The sequence below is a fragment of the Cygnus olor genome, chromosome 13, assembly GCF_009769625.2.
Source record: "Cygnus olor isolate bCygOlo1 chromosome 13, bCygOlo1.pri.v2, whole genome shotgun sequence".
NCBI classification, from domain to species: Eukaryota; Metazoa; Chordata; class Aves; order Anseriformes; family Anatidae; genus Cygnus; species Cygnus olor.
Window position 1 is genome coordinate 15,319,165 of NC_049181.1, and position 7,962 is coordinate 15,327,126.

At 59.6% G+C, this 7,962-nt stretch overlaps 1 protein-coding gene across 1 annotated transcript in view; it reads right to left on the bottom strand.

Moving 5' to 3' along the window:
* The window catches only part of MID2 (midline 2), a 73,764-nt gene extending 69,494 nt beyond the window's left edge, over nt 1-4,270 (bottom strand). Inside the window, exon 1 of the mRNA XM_040572349.1 lies at nt 4,152-4,270. The gene's annotated coding sequence lies outside the window, so the exon portion shown is untranslated. The remainder of the gene's footprint in view (nt 1-4,151) is intronic.
* Between the last annotated feature and the right edge of the window lie 3,692 nt (nt 4,271-7,962).

The following is a 7,962-nucleotide window of genomic DNA, read 5'->3' on the forward strand; positions in this document are numbered from 1 at the left end:
TGCACCAGGTCCCAGCAAACCACCCCGAGGAGAGAAAACACCTTTAGGCCTCTTGCCACTAAATCCTTCAAGGTGACAAGCAGGGACATCAGCTCTCTGATGGACCCACGGGAAGCTCAGGAGATGGGGTCCCAGCCCTGCCTGCACAGGTGCACCTGCAGCAGGCTGACCAGGACCTGGTATTCAACATCTCCCTAGGCAGAGACTCCACAACCTCGCTGGCAAGCCTGTGCCAGCATTTGACCAATCTCACAATAAAAACAAGGGTTTTCTTGCATGAGATTCCAGCTAACACAAGGAGTAAGAGAAGGTGCAGTTGTCCCATCCAGAGCCACGGCACCAGGGCAGTGACCAGCGTCAGCACTCAACAGCAAACGCCACGGGAGCTTGTGGGCAGCAGCCTGAGCCTCCACCCAGCCATCGAGCAGCCCAGCCTGTCCCTTAACCGTGTGGCTTCATGGCCTTTTGGGAAACCAAAAGCTCGTTTATTCCACGTCACCTCTGACACGCTGCTGAAGGGTGCTGCCCAGCTGCACTCTGCGCACACCCGTGGATGTATATATGCGTCTCTCCTCTGCTCCCACGCAGATCTTGGGCCAGCTCACATTTATGACGCTGTGCTTCAACTCTGCTTCATAAAGATCTCTGCCTGCTGTCTGAAGTTAATTTTCCCCCCTTTGGTCGATCAACTCAAAATTGGGTTTGCATATTAAAATGAAATTTAATTTCTAGGCCATTACCCCAGAGCGGGCTAGCTCCTGCGCCTGCAAAGTGAGACACAAACAAACAGACCTAGCAATTAATTTCCCTGTTAGACACAAATTCCAGTAATAAATAATAGTAATGATATTTTGCAGAGGCACAGAGACCCTTTCATTTCACAATCCCAACCCACGTCACGGGAAGCCGGCAAGCCTCGCTGCTCCTGGCGCATGGCGAGCTGCTCGTGCATGGAGCTGGCAAACAACCCCGCCGGGCACTTTCTTACAAGGCCTGCAGAAAGCATCCTCTGGATTTGCCCTGTTTCGCACCAGTGTAGCAGGCTTCCGATTATTTCTCATCCTGGCTTTTCACAGTGCTCTAGGTTTTCCCTTTTCTTCTCAAGCAGAGGGCCCAGAGAGACAGAAAAAAAAAAAAAAAAAGACGAGTTTTGAGACCTGAGAGCTTGCAGCACCCAACACTGCAACAGCTGTAAACAAAATAAAAATTTAAATAAATTAAAAAAAAAAAGAAACCACAAAGCAAGCAAGCAAACAAAAAGAAATAAAACCAGAGCAGCGGCAGCATTTGCTGAGACGTGTCTGGGGAAGAGCAGACATCCACGCACCAGGACAGGTTGCTTTGCAGCTGGCTCCGAGCACGCTCCTCTGCTTGGCCACATCCCAGCCGGCGCAGTTTTCAACAATAAACACGGCTTCCATCGGGAACCACCCTCCGGATCCCGCACGCCGTTTCCACTTCAATTTAAAAGACTCGCCTGCATCCACGCAGCCCCGGAACATGCCCGGAGCGTCCAAGGGTGGGAGGCAGCCCTGGATCTGCGGAGCATGCCAGGCTTTTTCCATGCAGCACGCGCCGGAGGGCAGTGATGGCACCTGCACCACATCCCCTGCACCCGGTGGTGGGACACCAGGGGACACTGGGGACGGTGACTCCCTGCACCCTGGGCACCAGCGAGGCTCCAGCAAGCAGAGGTCCCCGCGAGCATCCCTGCCCAGGGAAGGGGACCCAGCTGTGAGGAGGACTCAAAGGCGAGAGGGGAGTGGGGGAAGGGGTGGTGGGGGGATGTCCCTTGCCCTTTGGGCTCCCTGGGTTTGCTTGCTCGGGGAGGGACAGACAGACAGACAGACAGAGCCTCCAGCCAGCACAATAGGCGATTTCCTGAGAAAGGGCAGCGTATCCAGCAGCACAAAAGGCTCTTATGCTGCTGCCCAGCAGTGGCGGGGAGCTGCCAGAGCCCACAAGCACCAATGGGGCTGCCGGGGTCCCCCTGCTGCCAGCCCCCAGCTCCACTTCAAGGACGCAAAAGCGGTGCCGGCACCGTCCCGGACAGGAGGCACATCCCACTGGCAAGAGTTACCGCGATGTTTGCAAGCAGCTGCATGTAAAAAAAGAAAAACAACACACCACAAGAAACCAGGAAGGCAGTGCGGGATCCGAGGGCGAGATGCTCCTCCCGTGCCAGAGCCCCACCGCCCTCGCAGGGCACGGGGCAGCTTTCGGCCGCGCACAGGCACGGCTTTGTCCCCGCCGCTGACCTCTGGGCCCTGGCATTTTGGGCAGCCCGGGCACTGCTGGAGGCGGCGGCCGAGGGAGGCTGCTCGTCGGGCCTCCCCACCACGTCCTCTCGTTAACCAGAGAGGCTCGTTGGAAAAAAAAAAAAAAAAAAAAGACGACGACGGTGAAGGCAGGCTCTCAATAAGCGGCAGCACGCGCTTGTTTTCTGGGGGAAGAAAATCAAGAAGCAGCCAACGTGATCCAGGCACCCAGCGAGCACAGGTTCAAGCCCTGCTGGAGCTTCGGGGAGGAGGCCAGATCCTGAGCCTGCTTGCTCCTGCCGTGGAGGATGCTGTAAAGGGCCAGGGAGCAAGCCGAGCTCCATGCCGATCCTGGGGCACCCAAATCCTGCTGCCCAAGCACCCACAAACCCTCCTGAAATACTCCTCTAGCTGCTCCCAAAAGGGGGGCACCAGCCTAAACTAGAGACGAGCGAAGGCGGGTACGCTATCAGAAGCGGTTACTCCCTCCTGAGGAACAATCACACCGCTCGTTAGCCTCACGGAAGGGAATGGCCGTGCAGCCTGCAAAGTCCTGGTTACGGTGTCTCCACTTCAGCCTCCCCCATGACCCGGCACATCTCACCAACGAGAGCTGACTCGGGATGTAACAGGCTCGAAAAAAAACAAAACCCCACAAACCCCAAACACTTCTCTGCAAACTATCCAGCAGCCCCGACCTCCGGCTACACAGCGACCCACTCTGAATCCAACTCCAAAATTCGGGATAAAACCCCAAGCGCTAACTTCGAAACCTGCCTCTCCCTCCCCAAAACGAACGGCAACCCTGAATTAAAATTTATCTCGAGCGGACCCAAGGATGCTCCCACCCTGCCTGCAAACCCAGCTACCTACACACGTGTGCCTAACGCCATGCAAGCTGCTGGCACCCAAGCTGTACCCGTGCCAGCGAGGCCACCGGCGCGCAGCGCGCACAAGCACGTACTTCCAGGGAGGGAATTCATCGCACGCTTAATTTTATTTTTTTTTTTAATTTTTTTTTTTTCTAAAGCAACGTTTACAAAACAGGCAGCGCAACTTTCCGGACACGGTCTGCGTGCGCTGCTTTCCCCCGCTGCCGCAGAAGGCTCCGCAGGGCACAGACCTGGCTCCGATCGCTTGTAAAGCGCCGGCACACGCAGGGCTCTGGAGCAGCGACACCACCACCTGCCTGGATCCACGCAGCCGCTCCTGTCGCTGCCGTTCCTTCTGCCTCCTCCTCGGCCCTGCCCGTTCCCGGCCGGTTTTCCGGGAACGCAAAACCCCCTCGGGTCCGAGCCCACCTCAGCAGCGAGAAGCCCCCCCCCCCCCTCCCCAAGCATTTCGCAGCGAGTTTTCCCACCCTATTCACAGGGTGTGGGGGGGAAAGCCGAGCGCTCCCCTTCCTGCGGAACCCCCGCGCCCCTCCGGCCCGCCGCGACCCCCGGGGGGGCCCACTCGGGACGGGGCCCACGCACCCCCCGCCGCCCGGGCTCGTGTAACTTCCATTGCAACTTTCTCCCCCCCCCTCCCCGGAGCCCCGGCGGGGCGGGAGGCAGCGGGCTGCTGCCGGGGACTTCACGGGAACGCCGCGGGCTCGAAGGCGGAAAGCAAAAAAGCCCGGGGGGGGGCTGGCCGCGGTGGGACCCAGAGAGACCCCCCCCCGCAGCCCCGGGCCGGCCGGGCTCGCCGGCTCCGCCCGAAAAGCGCCGGCCTGGGAGCACGGAGCCGCCCCGGCGCCGGAGGGGTCGGGGGGCCGCGGAACGGCGGAGGAGCCGCCACCGGCCGCCCCCCCCCGAACCTCGGGGCCCCCTCCCCAAAACCCCGGCACCCCCCTCCCGGTGTGCCAACCGCCCCCCCCCCCCGGTGCCCCCTCCCGGTGCCGCTCTGCCTTACCAGCGGGCTGCGGCAGCCTCCCCGCCGCTGCCCGGGCATCTTGGAGGCGGCGGCGGCGGCGCGGGGGAGACGGCGGCGGGCGGGCGGGCGGCAGCGGAGCGCGGGGAGGCGGCGCCGAGCTCCCGAGCCCTCCCCCGGCCGCCGCCGCCGCCGCCGCTCCTCCCCGCCCCGCCGCAGGTGAGGCGGCTCCGGGCCCCGCACCGAGCCCCGCAGCGCCCCTTCCTCCTGCGGCCGGCGGCTGGGAGCCGGGGGGGCCCCGCTCAGCGCTCGGCTGCGCGCAGGGATGGGGCTGCGGGGGTTGGGGGGGGGCCGTACGGGGGGCTGGGGGGCTCCAGGAGGGCCCTGGGGGGGCTGCAGGGGGGGGCTGCGCCGCTGCGGGAGGAGGGCGGGTGCGGGTGCGTGCGAGGCAGAAGCGGCAAAGGGACAGCGACGGAGGGGGACCCAGCGGTGCGATGTATTCCTGGGGATGTGCTGCACGGGTTATCTGTATTCGAAGGCTGCCCAGAGCGCCTCTTTGAAATAAATAGGAGGGGAAAGGCGTCCCGGTGCTCCTTCACGTGGGATAGGAGGGAGCTCTGGGCGTCAGAGCCGTTGAGCCACATCTTTAGCCACGAATCCCTCCATTCTCCACCCTTTGCTCACACACGCGCAGGCCGGGCCCAGCCAGCCAGCCCTCAGCACACGGCAGCCACCCGCTGGGACATTCCCAGGGAGGTCACTGCCAGCACCGCCAGGCTCGCCCGCACCCCCTGCACCACGCGGAGCAGCTACAAACCCTGCCTGCAGGAGGATCAGACAGCGGGGTGGTTAACGCTTACCGCTCGCTCCGCGCTAAATCCAATCTCCCTTTTCCTGGCAGCAAAAACGCAGCCTGCGTGGCCGCGGCCAAGTCACGTAACTCACAGCTGCCCCGGGACCCATCCCTGTCGCGTGCATCTGTGCGGAGAGCAAGCAGCCAGGTCAGAGTCCAACCCTCCTTTGCTGGGATGGGGAGAAATCAACCCCCCTTTCCTGACCTGAGGGCCACTAGCAGGTAGCCAGGCCCAGGTTTAGGCTGTGCCCGCACTGAAGCAGCGAGGACGACGGCACAGATGTGCAGCCCCCCGAGCAGGCACATCAGGCTGCAGGAGAAATGAGGCCACGAGCAACCGGCAGATGGCTGGAGACCACAGAAAAGCACCACTGCTGCTCTGCAGGTATCAGCCGGTGGGCCCCGCCAGACCACAGCTCAGCGTCAGGAGTATTTATTTCTTGTTTTATTTATTTAAGTCCCCGATCAGTTTTCCTAAGAGGTCACCAGGAGACGACAACGCTGCTCCCAGCTCGATGCGTGCTGGGATCAGCTGGGCCCCTGGATGAAAGCTGGAGGTGTCAGAGGTGACCTTGGGCAAACACCCACCACCGCAGCCTTGTTGTGCGTGTGCATGTGTTCAAAACACAGGAGGGATCAGGTTCAAATGACACTTTAATTGAGCAAGCAGGGCAGCGGGAGGGTAGAGCTCTTTATGTTAATGTGCTAACCACTCCAGAGTGAGTCATGTTCATGTTCATTAGGGGTGGGGAGATCATCTCCATCCGCCCACAGAGGTGTTTTGGAGAGGTGAATGAGCACTCAACACCCTTTGCAGGAGGACCTGTGCGTTTCGATCAGGGGCTGCCTTGGATTTTGCACCCTGCGTGCTGCTGGGACCAAGGGAATCACGACTGCACTGCCCAAGGCTGCCATGCATTAGCAGCCGTGTATCGCAAAGGGGGAATGAAGGTGCTCAAATTGTGTCGCATGCCTGGGAAGCCTAGTGCATAAGTAACAGTTATAAAGCAGAACTCTCCTTCTAAAATCTATTCTCACAGTGGAAAAAAATCATTTTAACTTCAGAATCCCTCTTCCAAAAAGCAGGCAGCTGTAGAGATGAGCAGGGATGGATGAATTCCCCTGGATGAATCTCTTCTCGTTTTCTTTTTATATTTTGATGACTTCATTTTTTCTAGGTTTCCCTAGCACCTCCTTTATCCAGAGACGTTCAGTTCCTCCTCCTTGCTACTGCACAGGGAGCTGTGGCTCCGGTTCGGGGATGGGAAGTGGATGCTTTGCACCACCTCATGTTGAACCTTGGAATTTCACAGCCTCATCCAAATTTCTGCTCTCTCCCATGCTGAGCAAACCACAGGCCTCACCGACTTGCCCCAGAACAGGCTCTTCTGGCTCCACATCCACTTGCCCAACGCCTCTTCAGGAACTGGTGACGATGTTGTGCGCTTCATTAAGGCTTTATTGTTCAGCGTCCTCCTGCAGAAGCACCAGCAGCAGGGCTGAGCTGCCCCCGCAGCACGCGAAACGCTGCTGGAGAGCACGGCGCATCCCTGCGCACAAGCCACCCCAAATGCTTTCTCAACCCAGTTCCTCAAGGAGAGTCAAAGGACTGGATTGGCACCACTGCACTGGTGAGCAGCCCCATCCTTCTGCCTCCCCTACGAGCCCAGGAGGGGAAGTTCTCACCCTGAGAGCGTTTGGAGTCAGGGTTTGATAGGCAAGGACTGTCTCACCAGGTTTTAAGCCATCTTCTGAGCATCTCCAGTTTTTGAGGGGCGCATTTTCATCCTCACACCATCCCAGCGAGCTGCAGGTGAAGCAGTTCGCTCAAAGGCAACACGAGCATTTGCAAACTCAGCCCTTGCCAAGGAGGAGCGCTCTCTGGGGAGAGCCCTCCTCTCTCCTGTCAAGGAAGGGCTCTGCAGGAGGAAGGTGAGACGTTACAGGGGAGAGCCCAGACTGTTCTCACAGCAGGAAGGCTGGACTCGCCCCCAGTTCTGCTTCCTTCTCCTCCTGTCCCGATTCAGCCACCCTCCCTCACTCCCCCAAAGGATGGGACAAGGCACTTAAGACACCCATTCACTGGGAGCCAGCACGGGAGGAGACGTGCCACTGGAGCTGGAAACCCTGCAACAACATCTGCAAGTGCTGCTCCTTGTCATTGAAGCTCCTGGGTGTCTCCAGACCCTCCCCTTGCAGCGAGAAGCCCCAGTCCTTCGCCATTCCCAGACGGGGCGGGTGCGTTGCACAACACAGCCCAGCCAGGGTCGCCAGCAGAGCCCACGTGCTGCCCTCTGTGCTTGCAGAGGAACCTGAAGCAACACCTCCTTGTGGAATAGGTTTTTAAAGGCCCCAAGGGGACTGCAGCAGCTGGGACCCCCCCCCCCACCAAAACAAAGCGTGAGTTCACAAGCTCCCCAGTCTGTACTTCTTGTTTCACCACGCCTTCGCTTCCCCCACAGTGCCTCCAGGGTGAAACTACTCAGCTAGCTGAATGGGTTCAGCTTCACAGGCCTTCCACCAGGGCAAGCTTTGCAGGGGAGACCAGAGAAAGCAGCACCGGTGCTCACTGTTTTTCCCACTCTAGTTTACAGGAGCTCCCGGCATGACCATCAAACCCAGCAGCCACCCCAGTGCTGGGTGGCACAAGGGCAGCAGCCACCCCAGCCAGGGCTGGAGGAGCCTCTGCCGCTTCTGTGCCATGCAGCTCCTTATCCACCTGGAGCACAGAATGGCTTCACGTGGCAATTCTTTTTTATTTTTTTCCCCCTTTCAGTTGGTTTCTAAGCCTAGGAAATGGCTTATGGAACCTACGCAGGGATCATCGAGATACGGAGCTGGGTACCCTAAAGGGCAGCCACTGCTCACCCCCTGCTGCTTGCATGTCACCGCAATCACCTGCTGCTGCCCTTCCCAATTCTGCAGGGCTCCCTCACCACCCGCCGTGCTGGGTTTTCGCCTCTGCAGCCATTTCGAGTGCAACACTTCACTGGGGCTTCA